Source organism: Chiloscyllium punctatum, chromosome 12, assembly GCF_047496795.1.
Source record: "Chiloscyllium punctatum isolate Juve2018m chromosome 12, sChiPun1.3, whole genome shotgun sequence".
In the NCBI taxonomy this organism is placed as follows: Eukaryota; Metazoa; Chordata; class Chondrichthyes; order Orectolobiformes; family Hemiscylliidae; genus Chiloscyllium; species Chiloscyllium punctatum.
Window position 1 is genome coordinate 73616648 of NC_092750.1, and position 17770 is coordinate 73634417.

At 42.9% G+C, this 17770-nt stretch overlaps 1 long non-coding RNA gene and 1 pseudogene across 3 annotated transcripts in view; both read right to left on the reverse strand.

Annotated features, from left to right (window-relative positions):
* LOC140483933 (uncharacterized) overlaps positions 1-17596 on the reverse strand; it is a 92982-nt gene extending 75386 nt beyond the window's left edge. Inside the window, exons 1-2 of one of the 3 annotated variants that reach the window (XR_011962064.1) lie at positions 17050-17596; positions 7396-7510 (exon numbers count right to left, since the gene is read on the reverse strand). This is a non-coding gene — a long non-coding RNA (uncharacterized lncRNA). The remainder of the gene's footprint in view (positions 1-7395; positions 7511-17049) is intronic. The other 2 variants (XR_011962065.1, XR_011962066.1) reach the window with 2 other exon arrangements.
* On the reverse strand, positions 10596-16044 carry LOC140483518 (mast/stem cell growth factor receptor-related protein Kit-like; annotated as a pseudogene).
* Positions 17597-17770: the final 174 nt, after the last annotated feature.

The following is a 17770-nucleotide window of genomic DNA, read 5'->3' on the forward strand; positions in this document are numbered from 1 at the left end:
TACAAACAGACACAGTATCACACCAGTTTGATGGATGGCTGATTTGCAATGCAGAGTGATGCCAACAGCTTCAATTCCTTTACCAGCTGTGGTTAACCATGAAGAACTCTCCTTAACTTTTCCTCTCACCTGAGGTGTGAGGAACCTCAGGTTAAACCATCACCAATCAACTCTCAGTGTGATTGGGCAGGATATTACTTCCCATCTGCAGGTGTGATTCTGCAGGATGCACCCCCTCTCGTAGTGTGGGATATCCATCTGGTGTGATGATATAAAGATCCTGTTTTTTTGATCACAGGAGAATAGCACACAGGAAGGGGGATTTCTAAAGAACTGCGGATGCAGTAAATCTGGGGTGGAGAAAAGGTTGCTGGAAAAGCTCAGCAGGTCTGGCAGCATCTGTGAAGAGAAATCAGAGTTAACATTTTGGGTCCAGTAACCCTTCTACAGAACTGATGGTAGCTAGGAAAATATCGGTTTCTATGCAGATGATAGGGTTGAGGGGGGGAGGGAGGAGTTAAGGAGTAAATGAAAGGTAGGGATAGAGCCCAAAGAGAGAGCAGTTGGAAAGACAAATGAGTGGCTAACAGTCTGGCTACGAGCGAGAATAGCTATTAATGGAGACTGTTAGTGACTAATAATGGGTAGTGTTAGTGGTAGACTATGTGATAAGATCTGGTGTGTGCGGTAGGGGGCTCAGACATAGGAGAGTTCAAGCCCTGAAATTACTGAACTCAATATTGAGCCCAGAGGGCTGCGGGGCCTGCAAGTGGAAAATCACGTGTTCTTCCAGTTGCTCTGAAGCACTGCAGCAAACCTGAGATGTTGGTCAGGGAGGGGGGTGGGAAGGAAAAAGGGGGAAAACAGGGAGGGGAATTGGTAAAGAGAGAGGAGGGAGGGGGAAAGAGAGATGAAAGGGGGTGGGGGAAGGAAGTGAGGGAGAGCGAAGGTGTGGAGGCGGAGGATGGATGGGGCAAACCAAGGATGGCCGCTGAGCAATGACCAAAGAATTCAACAAACTGGCAAAACCTATGGGTATCTGGGTGGTACTCAAGTTTCTAAACGTTGGATAGTTATTAGTAAAGTTGTTAAAAACTGTATAGTCTAATTCTTTCCTTTGTTGTCTTCAAACAAAATTACAATTCTCTTCACTGACTGCTGCCAGCTGGTGCTCCTTTCCCTGATACACACAAAGGTAACAGGTAACTCGGTAAATTCATAGCGTGTATACTGGTTGAGGATCCTGCAGGGTCTTAGACATGACCCATGCCTCTCAATACCATATTTGAATTAATTATGATCCAGACCCCCCTCCACCTACCATGTCAACCCACCTAGCATCCACTAGTACCCAATGAGTCATAGAGTCCTACAGCATAGAGACAGGCCGTTTGGCTCAAACTGGTCCACGCTGACCAAAATGTCTGTTCACACTAACACCATTTTATGGAATATAATCCCGACAGTGTGGAAATAGGCCATTTGGCGCAACAAGTCCACACTGACCTTCCGAAGCATAACCCACCCAGACCCATTCCCCTACCCTATTACTCTATATTCCCCTGCCTAATGCACCTAACCTGCACATCTTTGGATTGTGGGACAAAACCCACGCAGACACGGGGAGAACATGCAAACTCCACACGGACAGTCACCCAAGGCTGGAATCAAACCCGGGTCCCTGGTGCAGCAGTACTAACCACTGTGTCCCCCTACCCCGCAATTTGCATACTCCGGATCCACTGCCACAAGATGTCAAAATCACACTTTGTTGGAGGTAGGTGGTGATTTAAACACCCAACTGCCTCCATAAAGTATGTATGTGCAAAACCCAGTTTGACACAACACCTATCCCTTGTGAAAATGTAAAGTGCCATGTTTTAAGGGTGGGAGATGTGCAATTTCAGGCCATGATGGAAAATTGGAAGTTTCTAATGACGTTTACACAGCAGTTACTGCCCTGAGACCGTCATGATTTGGAGATGCCGGTGTTGGACTGGGGTGTACAAAGTTAAAAATCAGAGAACACCAGGTTATAGTCCAACAGGCAGCAGCAAAAAGTGGCCGAGCAGAGGCTGATAGCTAAGTTCGGTACCCATAGGGAGGGCCTCAACAGGGACCTTGGGTTCAGTCACATTACAGGTGATCACCATTGCACTATACACACAGACACTCCTACACACACAGGCATTCCTATACATACATACACACAGACACACATACACAGATGCACACACAGACACTCTCACATGCACCCTCTCACAGACTTAAGACACTCTATACTCACTACACACACACATACACTTTCTTACACTCACAACCCCCAACCTAGACAGACAAAGACCCACATGCACACACATATTTTGTGGAGTGAATTTGTACTTGCAGAGTTACATTGTACTTTGCTCAAAAACTGCATGCTTTCATGTAGAACTCTGAGCTCAAAAACTGCATGAATTTATGTAAAACTCCGTTATCTCACTTTTTAGATTAGAATCAATCTAAACATCATGGCATAGACAGAGAACACAGGGGGCTAACACCTTCAACATATTGTCTAGCTATCACTATTGTTAACAGCTAACCCGAGAATGCAACTTTTTAAAAAAAGATTTTGTGATTTACACATGAAAGAAGTGAAACTATCATATTCAAACAGATGAAAGACTTAACAATCAATTTTTCAATGTATAATTTCAGTTACATCACACTGTAAATTTTTGCTATAAGTTCTGTGTCACGATCGAGCCCTCCACAATCACCTGATGAAGGATCAACGCTCTGAAAGCTAGTGTGCTTCCAATTAAACCTGTTGGACTATAACCTGGTGTTGTGTGATTTTTGACTTAGTCTCATGACAGACACTGAAACCTCCATCAGGCCAAAAAAATCCCCAAAAGCCAGCAACCATATCAGAGGAAGAATAGCCCGCCATTCAGCCCATCAAGCCTGTCCTGCCATTTAATACAATCATGGCTGATCAAATACTTTAACGCCTTTTACCTACCCCATTCCCATAACTGCATACACCACTGGGGAAATCCGAAATCTATCAATCTCTGTACTCAAAAGTCTGAGCTTCCACAGTGCTCTGTGGTAAAGAATTCCAAAGGTTCACAATATTCTGAATAAAATAACATTTCCTCATTCAAACATATATGGTGTCCTCCTTGTTTTTAAATTGTGCCCCCTAGCTTTACACTCCTCAACCAGGGGAATCATGTTACTTGAATCTCTCCTATTCTGTAGGTTTCAATGAGATCACCCATAAATCTTCAAAACTCTAAACAATACAGAAGCACTAACAGAAATTGCAGGAAAAGCTGAGCAGTTCTGACAGCATCTGTGAAGAGTTATGAGAAAGGATCATCAGACCCAAAACGTTAACTCTGATTTCCCTGCACAGATGCTGCCAGACCTGCCTAGCTTTTCTTGCAATTTCTGCTTTTGTTTCTGATGTACAGCATCTGCAGGTTTTGTTTTCCAGTTTTTATGTAGAGAATACAGGCTCAGTTCACCCAATCTCTCTTCACAGGACAGTCCTGCCATTTTAAGAACAAGTCTGGTGAAACCTCATTGCACTCCCTCGATGGCAATAATATCTTTACTGAGATAAGGAGACCAAAACTCCAGGTGCAGTGGTTCCCACTTTTGTCAGGTGCATTGCTTGCTCATAAACATCACAATAACTTGCACTTAGGAACAGAAGTAGTCCATTCAGCCCCTTGAGTCTATTCCACCATTCAATATGATCATGGCTGATCTTTGACCTAACTCCACATATCTGCCTTTGACCCATAACCCTTAATACTTCTGTTTAACGAAAATAATCCTTCAAATTTAAAGTTAACAACTGATCCAGCATTTGTGGAAGAGAGTTCCAAACATTTACCGCCCTTTGTGTTTCCTAACATCACTCCTGAATGATCTGGCCCTAATTTTCAGATTATGTCCCTTTTCTCTAGAATCCTAGACCAGTGGGATTATCTACCTTGTAATTTGCTGTTGATATCTTGAAGATTTATATCTTGGACGCTTCTAAATTTTAGAGAAAACAGGTCACATTGTGTGATCTCTTCTCATAACGTAACCCCTGAGGTCCAGGTATCATTGTTGTAAACCTATGTTGTACTCTCTCCAAGGCCAATATACCCTACATAGGTGTGGTGCCCAGATCTGCTCACAGTACTCTAAATGGTATCAAACCTAGGTTTTTGTACAACTGCAGCATAGTTCCTGCATCCTTATGTTTCCAGTCTTCTAGATATAAAGGTCAGCACTCCACTAACTTTCTTGATTATTTTCTGCACCTATTAATAACATTTTAAAGTCAATGTACCTAAACTCCCACGTCTCTTTGGACACCCACTGTATTTAACTTCATACCATCTATAAAGTACCCTGATCAGTCCCTTTATCAGTCCAAAATGGATAAACTCACACTTGCTTACATTGAAATCCATCTGCACATAGTTTTTCCCATTCACTTATTATGTCAATATCCCTTTGTAATTTTATGCTATTGTCTAAACAGTCCACAATGCCACCTAATTTTGTGTCATCAGCAAATTGGATATATGACTTCCTTTGCCAAAATTCATATCATTAATAAATAATGTGAATAATCAAGGCTGTAACACAGATCCTTGTGTACACGAGTGGTCACATCCTGCCAATTCCAAGTACCTACACATTGTCACCTGTCACTCAACCAGTTGCCAAGCCATGTCAGTAATTTGCCTTCACTTCCATCGGCTTCTACTTTGGTCAGCAGTCTCTGATGTGAGACTTTATTAAGTGCCTTCTGGAAGTCCATATAAACAACATCCATAGACATCCCCACGTCCACTATCTTAGCCACATCTTCAAAACATTCAGTGCAGTTTGTCAGACATAGCCTACCTGTCAGAATCCACATCGGCTCTCCCTGATTAACTGAACATTTTTAATGTGTTGTATTTATCCCATAGACTCTTACTCATAGACTCCAAACTTTCCTCACCACAGATGTTAGGCCAACTGGTTTATAATTCCCTGGCGTTCCTCTTTTGCCTTTCTTAAAAAGTGGAGGAATATACAATTTTCCGATACAAAGGGATAAGTTCTGTATCTTGGGTAAACTTGCTACAGTCCTACTGGACCATAGGGTTGCTCTTTCATTCGTATGGGATGACTAGTGATGATATAACCTGAGATTCACCGCATCAGAAGCGAGGGAAAAGGTTGAGAAGGAGAGTAAGTCCTTCATGGTAACCACTGATGTGGGAAATGAACCCAAGCTGTTGCCATCACTCTGCGTTGCAAATGAGCCACCCAGCCAACAGAGCCAATCAAATGAAAGTCTACTTTTTAATCATTCACTATGGGTAAGTCCTTACTGGAGAGGTTTGCAACACTGCGTACAAGCTAAAAAAGGTTCAAGAGTTTCAAATCCGCCAACAAAAATGTACCGTCTTCAACTTCAAAATCAACTATTTCTAACTATTTGTGTATATTGGGTCAAAGCAAATCACAAAGTAAATTACAATTTACTGGGGACATGGGAAATTGGAGCCAGCTGGTGGTCACCAGCGTTTTTGATTCAAGAAGAGTCAGCCACGTATCTTGCTCCACTAACAAGTACTGCCCCACGTTGGTGTTCATGTACGCCATTGTTGAAAATACAAACTCCCACAAGAATGTTGTCAAAAATGGCAAAAGCAGAATAATAGTGTGGTCAGGGATTGTTGTATATTCATGTACCAGTCAACGACATCTCTTCAAACATCAGCTTTAATGTGTGATCCATTCATAGCTCTGTGTATCCCTCTTTCCCTTTTAACATCAACTCTTGTGATGAATCAGAACTAAATGGATCATGTATCCAGTCATGGCATTCCACATTTGTTGAGGGGAAGTAGAATTTGAATGTCTCTTGTAGTGTTTTGAGATGTTTGACCATGAGGTCTTGACAGTTGTGTCTGTCACTGACAATCACCCCTTTTGGCAAGAAGCTTATCAATTTCTTCTTAGATTTTTAAGCGTTACTTCAATGACATAATTGAAAAAAAATCCAAAATATTCACTTAAAAATTTGTGCTAACATAGAAACATTTATTCCACTTTACTATACATGCACAATACCTTATCACACTGAAAATATGACACACAATCATTGTGCATATCCACATTGAATGTTTGGTCTTGCACATGCACAAGGAGGCTATGTAATAGAGTACCCTTCTCCTTTGCGTGTGCAGTATCGGAAATCTGCACATGCACAGCTCTGAAGGTTTGCTCATGCACAGTCGCTATGGTTTCTGGTGTCAGCAGATACTTCCTTCAATAATTGATACTGAGGCTCTGGAAGAAATCGGAAGCACAAATGTAGACTAGATGCTCAGGTCAAGCGACATTGCATCCCAAACATTTTGTAGCACACCTTTTGCCTTGTTGCAGAATACGTACCAATTCAAAACCATTGGTCTAATCGAACTTCTACACAATTGAAACAAGACTTCATTATTCTGCACTCAAATCCTCCAGAAACAAAGACTAGCATTACGTTAAGTTTCTTAATAGTTTTCTGCAACTGCATATTACTCAGTGACTTGTCGACTAGGACACCTAGATCCTCTTGTATATGCCCATTTTCCAACTTCACTATTCAAGCATTATTATTCACATCTGTATCTTCTACCAAAGTTGATAACCTCATACTTTCCCAGATTATATTCCATCTGCCATGATCTTGCACATTCACTAAGCTGTCCAAATTCTCCTCAAGCTATTTTACATCTTCCTCACAACACACATTCCCAAATTTTAAAAAACTGTACACCACAGGAATAGGCTCTTTGGCCCACAATGTTGTGCCAAACATGACACCAAATTAAACTAATCCCTCCTGCCTTAGTTCACATCTCTCCATTCCTTGCATGTGCTTATCTAAAAGTCCCTTAAATGTTCCTATCGCATCTACCTCCATCAATCACCCCTGGCAATGCTTTCCAGATTTCTATTATTCTGTGTACAAAACCTGCTCCTCACATCTCCATTGAACTTTCCCCTAACCTTACATAGTAGTAAATAGAATTTGGCATTTCAACTCTGGGAAAAAAGATTCTGACCTTCAACCCTATCTATACATCTCATAATTTTATAAAGTTAAAAATCACACAACACCAGGTTATAGTCCAACAGGTTTAATTGGAAACACACTAGCTTTCGGAACGACGCTCCTTCATCAGGTGATAGTGGAGGGCTCGATCGTGACACAGAATTTATAGCAAAGTATCTGTCATAAGAATAGCATTAAAACAACAGCAAAATTCAAAAACCCAAATAGACAGGATCCCATTATTCCAGTATTCTCTCCTTGTATTCCCCTTTGATTGGCATGGGCAATCAACTTACAATGGTGCAGGTAGACCCAAGCCGAGCGACCGGTGACTTTGACCACCGTACGGGTAGTAAGTAAAACCTGGAAGGGGCCATCCCAATGAGATTGGAGACCACACCTGTGACGAGGCTGAAAGGGAGTGAAAGACACACATAAGGTTAGTTAGAGCAAGAACATGACCAATCATTACTTCGGTCTTGTGGTGGAAGTGGACTGAGGAGAGAGCCTCAAGGAGTGTGGAGCAGGTGATCATAGAGAATCTCAGCTGGAGACAGTTGTGTCTTGCCCGCAGGTGTGGATCACATCTGGAATAAGGCTATAGGGAGCAGCATAACCCAGGAGAGGACAGTCTCAGCCATTCCTTTGGCAAGTTTAGTCTTAGGAGTTCAACAAGGCCGGTAGCCTGAGGACGATAAGCACAATGCAGTTGCAGATGAATAGAAAGCTAGGAACAGAGTTCTTCATTAATATTAGCAAAGTATGGTCCATAGTCCAAGTTAATGCACACAATTATACTGAAGCGGGGCATAATTTCCTGAAGCAAAATCTTCACTACAGTCTCAGCAGTAGCATTAGTAGTAGGGTAGGCTTCAATCCACTAAGAAAAGACATCAATGATAAGCATTCGCATTTACTCAACTCAATGTAGTCCAGTTGGAGTATCTCAAAAGGGCTGCCAGACAATGGGTATCTTCCCCCTGATCACAGGGAACGCTCTTGCCGGGGTTATGCTCCAGACAGATCAAGCTTTGGTCACTAACCTTCTGAGCTAATAAACTGCAGGCGGGGATGCCACCAGGGTGCTCAGAGGAAGTCACGAACCGCTCTGGCACCACAATGGGCTGCGCAATGAACACATTCAATAACCCATTGAACAAGTTCATCCGACATACAAGTTTGACCCGCGGGAGTAGTCCAGAGTTGAGCGTCAGGATCATACAAACAGCCCAACTCAGACCATAACAGCTTCTCAGTGTCAGGGGCGTCCCCCTGAAGATTAACAACATCTCGGATGGTTGGCATTAATTCATCTGAAGTAGACTGGTTCTTGTTAGAATTTGTAGGCTGCCTCATCATTCTGGGCACAACCATAAGATCCCCCTTTAGAGGCAGCTTTTGCTGCTGCATCTGCCAAACAGTTGCCAATGTCAACTAAACCGTTGCTATTACAATGGACAGGAGAAAGTGAGGTCTGCAGATACTGGAGATCAGAGCTGAAAATGTATTGCTGGAAAAGCGCAGCAGGTCAGGCAGCATCCAAGGAGCAGGCAAATCGATGTTTTGGGCATAAGCCCTTCTTCAGGAAGAAGGGCTCATGTCCAAAACGTCGATTCTCCTGCTTTGGACATGAGCCCTTCCTGAAGAAGGGCTTATGCCCAAAACATCGATTTTCCTGCTCCTTGGATGCTGCCTGACCTGCTGCGCTTTTCCAGCAACACATTTTCAGCTCTGTTACAATGGACGGTACATTTAATAAATTTATCAACAATAAAATTGGTTTATTCATTTGATCTGTAATGTCATCAAATCTATTGCTATTATCCTCACTTTACTTATCCATTGGATTCACCTTCTGCTCCTTGCACCCCATTCTAACCTCACAGACAATTCCCTAATGTCTCCCATGTCAACTGATGTGCAACACTGCCTCCTCCGAAAACCTCCTAACTTGTCCACTCTCTGTCTATACTGCTCAACTACTGTTCCAAAATGTAGTGTTGAGTGACCCAGAATTTCTTCAAATCAAACTTTGGACATTTTAAGCCATCATCCACTGTCAGGCTGCAGTTTCTATCTTGGTACTAGTTGGAGTTTGAATTGAAGTCCCAGCTTCACATCCTTTCGCTCAGAGGTTGTTTACTTGCACCTCTGCCTCCTTCTCAGTAATTTGTCACTAAAATGCTGTACATTACACCTTTGCCACTTGCAGAGTTGACCGTTTGATGTTTTCCCAGATATGGTGTCACCTCAGCAGTGAGTTCTAGTTGACCATCTACAGTATCCCCACTAAGCTACATTGTCTTATGACTTAAATGGAATTTGATGGGACCTTCCATGTAGATTCACTTCCCCCTTTTTGAATTATTGATGTCCAATAATTGAGATCTGCATATTCAAAGTCTCCCTCGTTAATTTAAGGACCATTGAACTGTGCAGTTTTTTAGTATTGTTATGTGCATTTACATTGGGATCTTTCAGATTGTAACCTTTTCTCATGTGCATGTTCTTTTCTAAGAACTTCAACTGGTTTAAGAATACCTCCTTTGGTCAATTTGATATCCAATTTAGTGGCATTTCCATACCAAGAGGCTAGTAAAGAAGTATCTTTAAATTCCTGACAATATTGATGCCAAAGTCCAATTAATTCTTTAGTTTTTGAGCCCATTTTTTTTCGTCAAATTTGCTGTTGGGCTGACTTTACCATGTCTAAAATCTTCTGACCTCCCAATAGCTATTGTTCATCGCCTAATGTTTTTGTATGGGTCATCCGTCGGACTTCTGTTTGGGAACCCAAACCACCTATTCTCTCGTCTTAATTTATCACAGAGTCAGTGGACCCCTGCTGTTCATAATATATATCAGTGATTTGGAGATGGGGACATCACAAATTTGCAGATGTAAAGCTAAGCAGGAATCTGTGGTGTAAGGAAGGTGTAAAGGGAGTTCAGAAGAACCTGGACAGGCTTTTAGTGAATGGACAGATGGAATATTAATGTGGAAAATGTGGGGTTAGCCACTGTAGAAGGAGATTCAGATGTGCAGAGTATTTCTTAAATGCTGAGGGTTGAAATGTGTACATGTACAAGGGGACACATGCGACCTTCATAATAAGACACTGAAGGCTAATGTGTAAGAAGCCAGTAGGAGGCCTGAATTACAAGAAGGTTTTATTGGAGGGGCAGTGAAGTCCAGCTTAGGAGTAGTATGTACGGTTTTGGTCTTCCCTCAGGAAAGATATTATTGCCATGGAGAGAATGCAGCAAAGGCTCACCAGACTTTCCCAGGATGGTGTGACTGTCCTGTGAAGAGAAATCAGACAAACAGGGCCTGTATTCCCTAGGGTTCCAAGAATGAAGTGATCTCATTGAAACATCCAACATCCTTAAAGTGATAGACCAGGGTAGAAGCAGCTAAAATGTGCCCTCTGTTCAGGTGGGTCCCCAGAACGAAGGGCAAAATATTAAAATATCGATGATACCACTTAGGACCGAAATGAAAAAAAAGCATTTTTATTGAGAGGTTCATGAGTTTTTGAAATTCTCTACATGAGAGGCCTCTGAAACACAGAACATTACAGCACAGGAACAGGCCCTTTGGCCCACTATGCCTGCACTGACCAAGATGCCACTCTAAACTAATCCCACCTGCCTGCACATGGTCCTTATCCCGTTATTCAGGACTAAGATGAGGAAGAATTTCTTCACTCAGAGCTGTAAAACCTATAGAATACTCTACCACAGAAAGCTGTTAGGGCCAATTCATGAGTAAATGCCTCTCAAAGCTCAATCTTCAAGTATATTTAAAGTAGGGGTTGACTGGAATCAAAAACCTATCTCTGAAATCTTGTGAGGATATCATAAGTGAAAAAACGCTGAAATACTCACTCAATCAACCAAGATTGCATTAAATGGCTCAATGGACTGAATTGCTTTCAGCTGTTCTCCCTGCACACCCCATCAAATAGATTCCTTTTCAATTATTTATTTCATGTTTTTTAGAAGTTACCATTGGAATCTGCTTCCAGTGCCTGTTCCAGCAGAAACACAGAATATTGGAACATAGGATTAAGGAACAGAGTAGACACTTTTCATAGTGCTCCAGCATTCGATAAAACATTGGCTGATCTGGCTGCGATCTCAGCTCCCTTTTCCTGTCTGCATCCCATAACCCTTGACTCCTTTGTCTATCAAAATTCTAATTATTGAATAAGTTTAGAGATCCAGCTACCCACTACCAGCTGCGGAAGCGAATGTTACTGTCTAACAACCTGTTGAAGGAAACTATTTCTCCTCGTTTTCAGTCTTAAAAAGGAGACCTCTTATTTTCTTAAAAAGGAGACCTCTTAAATTATGCCCTCCAGTTTTAGTCTCCTCCTTGAGAGGAAATGTCTCCCAGTATCCACTCTACACAGTCCTCAAAGGTCTTCCATGTTTCAATGGGAATCACCGCTCTGTCCTCTAAACTCTAATGGATACAGGCTTAACCAGCTTGAATTTTCTTCAAAGATAATCCTTTCATCCAAGGAATGGGTTGAGTGAATCTTCTCTGAACTCCTTCTAATGCAATTATACCCTTTTTCCAACAAAGAGAATGAATTTGTACACATTATTGTCGTTGTGATCCCACCAACAGCAATAAAACATCCCTCCTTTTATATACCACTCCCTTGCAATAACTAGCAAAGACAATCCAGATAGCAGTAAATTGCTGTGTAAAAATAATTCTCATCACTTCCCATCCAAGGTTTTCTGAGAGTGAGACAGAGAAATAACATATGGGGTGATATGGGGTGACCAGCTCTTCCAAAAGGCTGGCACAGGCTTGAAGAGGCAAATGCTTCCTTCTGCATGGAATGATTCTCAACTTTTTCTTTTAATCTACCAGTTCAAACATGTGATACATTTCTGGTATCTATGGGACTTAATCCCATATCTTCTGATCCATGGAAATGATTCTGTGACCACATTTGTGTACACCATTCAGGACTGAAATGGGGAAGAATTTTTTCACTCAGAGTTGTTGACTTGTGGAATTTTCTCCCATAGGAAGCTGTTGAATACATCATTAGATATATTCTAGAGGGAGTGGGATGTTGCCCTTGCAGCTAAAGGGATCGGGGGTATGGAGAGAAAGCGGGAACAGGATACTGAGATTGCATGATCAGCCATGATCATATTGAAAGGCCAAATGGCCTATTCCTGCACTTATTTTCTCTGTTTCTACATTTCTTTTGGGGGCGATTTGAAAACAATTTGTTGAGGATGCTTCACACACAGTTGAAGAGACCCTTTTCCACCTTGCTGTCTGCTAACACTACAGCAGTAGTAGCAACTGTTGGGAAGAAGGAAGAGTGTGAACATCTCAGGGAGACTGTATACACTTGCTTTCATTTGATTGTGATATTGTGGCACCATTTCACTGGGACTAAAAGGGTTAAATTACAAAAGCAGGTTGGATTGACATGGCTTGCACGCCTATAACTCCAGTAATTTACCAGTTAAATCTCTGTTACCTCCTCAGTTTAACTTCATGACACTCCTTTTCCCTACTTCAGAGGCCAAGTGTCAGTATTCCGAAATAAGCAAATTAATTATGTATAATTTTTTTTCAAGCAGTTTTCCCAGTTTAAAAATAAAATGAAATTCAATTCTCACTAAACATTTCGAAAGCAGTTGAAAAAATACAGATTATATAAAAGTTAAGACAAAAGTTCAAAGTTACTTCATTGCATAAGCAGTGTTAGTAAAAATGTTGAATCCAGGTGTATTCTACATGTGGGTCTATGGTACTTGTACTTCAAATAATGACCCTTTCCCCTGGAGTCTCTTTTAATGCAACATACGTTTTTAATGTGTAAAGTCAGCCTGGGATTTAGTTACGATCTCATGGACCCAGGGCCCAATAATGCCCTTGAGGAGAAAGTGAGGACTGCAGATGCTGGAGATCAGAGCTGAAAATGTGTTGCTGGAAAAGCGCAGCAGGTCAGGCAGCATCCAAGGAACAGGAGAATCGACATTTCGGACATCAGCCCTTCTTCAGAAAACTTCTTCAGGAATCCAATAATGCCCTTGCCATTTTCCTTTACATGTTTCAAGTTTTGAAAATGCTCAGCATTAATTAAAGAGCACTTTTTGAGAACACAAAAAAACAACATGCACCGCCAGGTTATTTTCAAAAGGTACCCTCTCTCCCTCAAATAGCCGTCTAATTATTCCTTCAATTGAACGGTCTACCCATCAAATAAATCTCTTCTGCTTGTAGAAATAAATCTGCAACAATTCAATCAGAAAATGTTGTGAAAGTATCAAGATAAATAGAATTAAAAGGCACTGAGTCTTGGGAACAGCAGGTTGAAGAAGTTTCCTTAAAAGATGTAGAGGTGTTGGTGTTGACTGTCTGTATTAACTCGCACTCACACAAACAAACACACACACACAGTCTCTCTCATTCACACACACATACACATATGTCTACGGGGTGAATTTGCATTTGTAGAATTGTATTTACAGATACATTCTATTTTTGATCAAAAAGCACACAAGCTGCAGACAGCCAATCCATATAACATTTTGTAAATTTCTACTTTGCAAATAGAACCAGTCTGACTCAAGATTGGGATACAGATAGACTCTAACCTCACACCTTTAATACATTGCCTGAGCTATTAACTTAAGGCTTTAGTTAAAAAAAAGGTATCTTGAGGATGTGACTTAGAAGAAGTTCTGGGATTTACATATTAATGAACTGAAAAAGATGAAAGGTTTGTTCAATGTATCATCTTAATTGCATGACAGGGTGATCTTTTGCTATAAATTCTGTGTATTATGAATCTGCCCCACTAGTTACCCGGTGAAGGAGCAACACCCTGAAAGCTAGTGCTTCCAAATAAACCTGTTGGATTATAACCTGCTGTTGTGTGATGTTTAACTTTCTCCTTTAAGGGAGAAAGACGACTGCAGTTTAATCAGTTTAACTTTGTCATGCAGGTGATTGTGTTGCTCAGAAACACTGTTTCATCAACTATCTCACAGTTCCGCTGATCTGGAGACTAGAAGGTTGAAGATTCCAGAGGCTCACACTCCACAGGCAGACTGATATAATCCTGCTCCATGAATACACTCCTCAGCTTATTAAATCAGCTTCACAATCTGATCAAAGGTTGACCAATCCATGGGCTCAAGACTCCAGCACTTCATCATGTTGTACAATCCTGGAGTTGCAGAACTGAGCCTGTCCATCTGGAGCCCACTTTTTATCAGTTTGTAGAACCTACTGTCCACAGAAATTCCAGGATAAGGACTCGAATCCAATCAGAAGATTTCCCAGAGCAGGATGTCATAGGACCAGACGTCACTCTGCACTGTGTAAACACAATCGAAGATACTCTCTGGGGCCATCCAATTCATTGGGAGTCATGCATTACCTTTGACTACGTAGTTGGAGTCATTCATGATGTCTCTTGCCGACCCAAAGTCACAAATCTGGGCAATCCGTCCCCCAGTCAGTAAAACCTGGCGGCCAGGTTACGGTGAATGCAATTTCTGGAGGACAGGAAATCCATCCCATGAGCAACTTAGTAGGAGACGCTCAGGAGGTCTTCAGTGTTCAATGGCAACAGGTCGTTATCTTTTTCAATAGTTAAGGAATCTGTTTGAGAAACTATTGGGCTTATACTGGTCAACCTGGGCCTCATTGGCAGATAACCCTTTACGCAGTGGCTTAGGGGCTTTTTGCTGTGCATGAAGTTCTTATAATCATTCAGTGCATTATTCCAGGTCAGGTACTGGGCCTTGTTCTTCAGGAAGTTCAATAAATCACCATAGCAACAGTATTCATTGATGACAAGAATTGGGCCTTCCGAGTGTACAGGCTCCCAGAAGGTTGACAACGTGTGTGTGCTGTACCAGGTGACTCAGGATGTTCAGCTCTGACAGCGACCTCCGTCTCAGTGGAATGGACACTGGGTTTCAGCATTTTTACAGCCACTTTGGTGGCTGAATCCTCTGTGCTCAGTCCATAGGCAGAGGCCTCGACCACCTTCCCGAATGCTCCAGCTCCCAGGATCTTACCCAAGCAGAGTTTCTCCCTGGGGACCTCCCATTTCTCATTGTACAGGAGCTGGGTGGGGCCATTTAAAGTATAATCATTCCCGTTCACCACCTCGATGATCTTCCAACAGAACTCAAAGTTGGTCTCTGTTTGTACTTGTAGAGCAGCAGAAGGAAGAGGAGCAGCAGGACTGCTACAGCCACTGCAACCAAGAGGAAGGGAGTGAACAGAGCATTTGTGGCAGGGTGACCAGGGAATGAGATGGAAAAGGAACTTCCTCCAGCTTTATTGGATGCGTAACATTCTAACAGGGAATCGGGCTTCACCTTATGGACTGATAGCACACTCTCCACCTCTGTCCGACCATACGGAGTCTCAGAAACAATGGACGTCTTCGTTTGGGGTATCAGGTTGTGGAGGTTAATGGTTCCATTTCCCGTGCACCTGTCTCTGTGCACTGGACACTGGTACCAGTCAATGGTTGGAATAGGAAACCCACTGGCAAGGCAGCAAAATGCAACATCCTTCTTGTCACCTGCAGTAATTTGTTCCTTCTTAATGGTCACCGTCGGCTTTTGATTTATCAATAAATGGAAGGTCAAGGGTGAGCTTGCTTCTCCATTAGATGCAAAAAAATGTGTATGTGCCACTCTCACCTTCCTTCAACCACACCAATAGGAGAGAACTCTCATTGCTATTGTGCTTCACAAGAAATGTTGACTTGTGATCAGCACTATTGTTCATGGTCTCATAGATCCAGCAATGCTGCCTTAGTGCAGGATAGGCTTCAATTCTCACTTGGGGCTGGAGGCTGTCCCCATTGTCTGCTTCCAGGACACAGTCTCCTGATCAGTAAACATTTGCACATAACCTTTTTCAACAACCCGCAGCATTGTTACAGCAGTTCGTATCTCATCTGCCCTTTCACAATGCAGGTGAAATTTCCTTCATCATTTTCATTCACAGCATCAATGCACAGTGTTGCTGTCTTTATGTATAGGTTATAGAATTTACGGGAGTAGGAGACAACATGAAAATGTTGTGGGTGAATACATTGCCCTGACAGGTGCAATGTTTCAGCCTGCCCAATGCAGCCATAGAGTCATAGAGATGTACAGCATGGAAACAGACCCTTCAGTCCAACCTGTCTATGCTGACCAGATATCCTATCAGTGTCCCTCATGATTTTGTAAACCTCTATAAGGTCACCTGTCAGTCTCTGACACTCCAGGGAAAGCAGCCCCAGCCTGTTCAGCCTCTCCTTATAGTTCAAATCCTCCAACCCTGGCAGCATCCTTGTAAATCTTTTCTGAACCTTTTCAAGTTTCAGTAAGCCATTCGACAAGGTTCCCATGGGAGACTGATTAGCAAGGTTAGATCTCACAGAATACAGGATGATCTAGCTATTTAGATACAGAACTGGTACAAAGGTAGAAGACAGAGGGTGGTGGTGGTGGACAGTTGTTTTTCAGACTGGAGGCCTGTGACTAGTGGAGTGCCACAAGTATCGGTGCTGGGTCCTCTACTTTTTGTCATTTACATAAATGATTTGAATGCGAGCATAAGAGGTACAGTTAGTAAGTTTCCAGATGTTCCCTGGATTGTCCTTACCACCTTAAACAGTGGCACCACGTTAGCCAACCTCCAGCCTTCCCACAGCTTACCTGTGGCCATCGATGATACAAATGCCTCAGCAAGAGGCCCAGCAAATCACTTCTCTAGCTTCCCACAGAGTTCTAGGGTACACCTGATCTGGCCCTGGGGATTTATTCACTTTTATGTGTTTCAAGACATCAGTAGTTCCTCCTCTGTAATATGGACATTTTTCAAGATATCACCATCTATTTCCCCACATTCTATATCTTCTGCGGCCTTTCCCACAAGAGAACAGTGCTCACCTTGCAGTCTCACTGCTCCCTGGTGTCCAGTTGAAGCTGCAACACTGCCACACAGCCCACAGGTAGGACAGCGCAGGGGAAGTATAGCTTATCCTCAAAATCAGTGCAGAAATCCCAATTTAGTTACAAACTGCTACCCATCCCCCACTCTGGCTGTGCTGACCTCCTGGACAGTGATTACCACAGAGAGAGCAGGGGGGAATGGGATTGAGTGGGTTACTGTGCAGATTGACAGTGTGAACTCGATGGGCTGAATGGCCCTCGGCCGTCTAAATACCTTTGGCCCTCATTGCCCGGGGCTACAATCGCTATCTCGCCGTTGGAGTGTGGAATGGGTGGCCACACCTGAACGCCCCCCTCCCCACTTGCCTGAAACAGGCCCCACTTGTGGATCACTTTCTGCCCCTGGCCCTTCAGCAGGGCTCCCCGCGCCGTGGGCGCCTATTTATGATGTCAGTGCGGGGCAGAAAGTGCCCGATTGCACAGTCAATGTGGGGCTTGGGGCGCCCGATGATGATGATGATAATAGCAGGGCGGTACCGCGGTCACTGATGAAGACGCTCGGTCGCCCGGTGATGATGTCGGCTCGGGGTTGTTCGGGCGCTCGGTGATGATGTCGGCTCGGGGGTGATCGGGCGCCCGGTGATGATGTCGGCTCGGGGCAACGGGCGGGGCAGAGACTGTTTGCTGTGGCGAGGCCGCTGGGTTGTGTTGTGGGCAC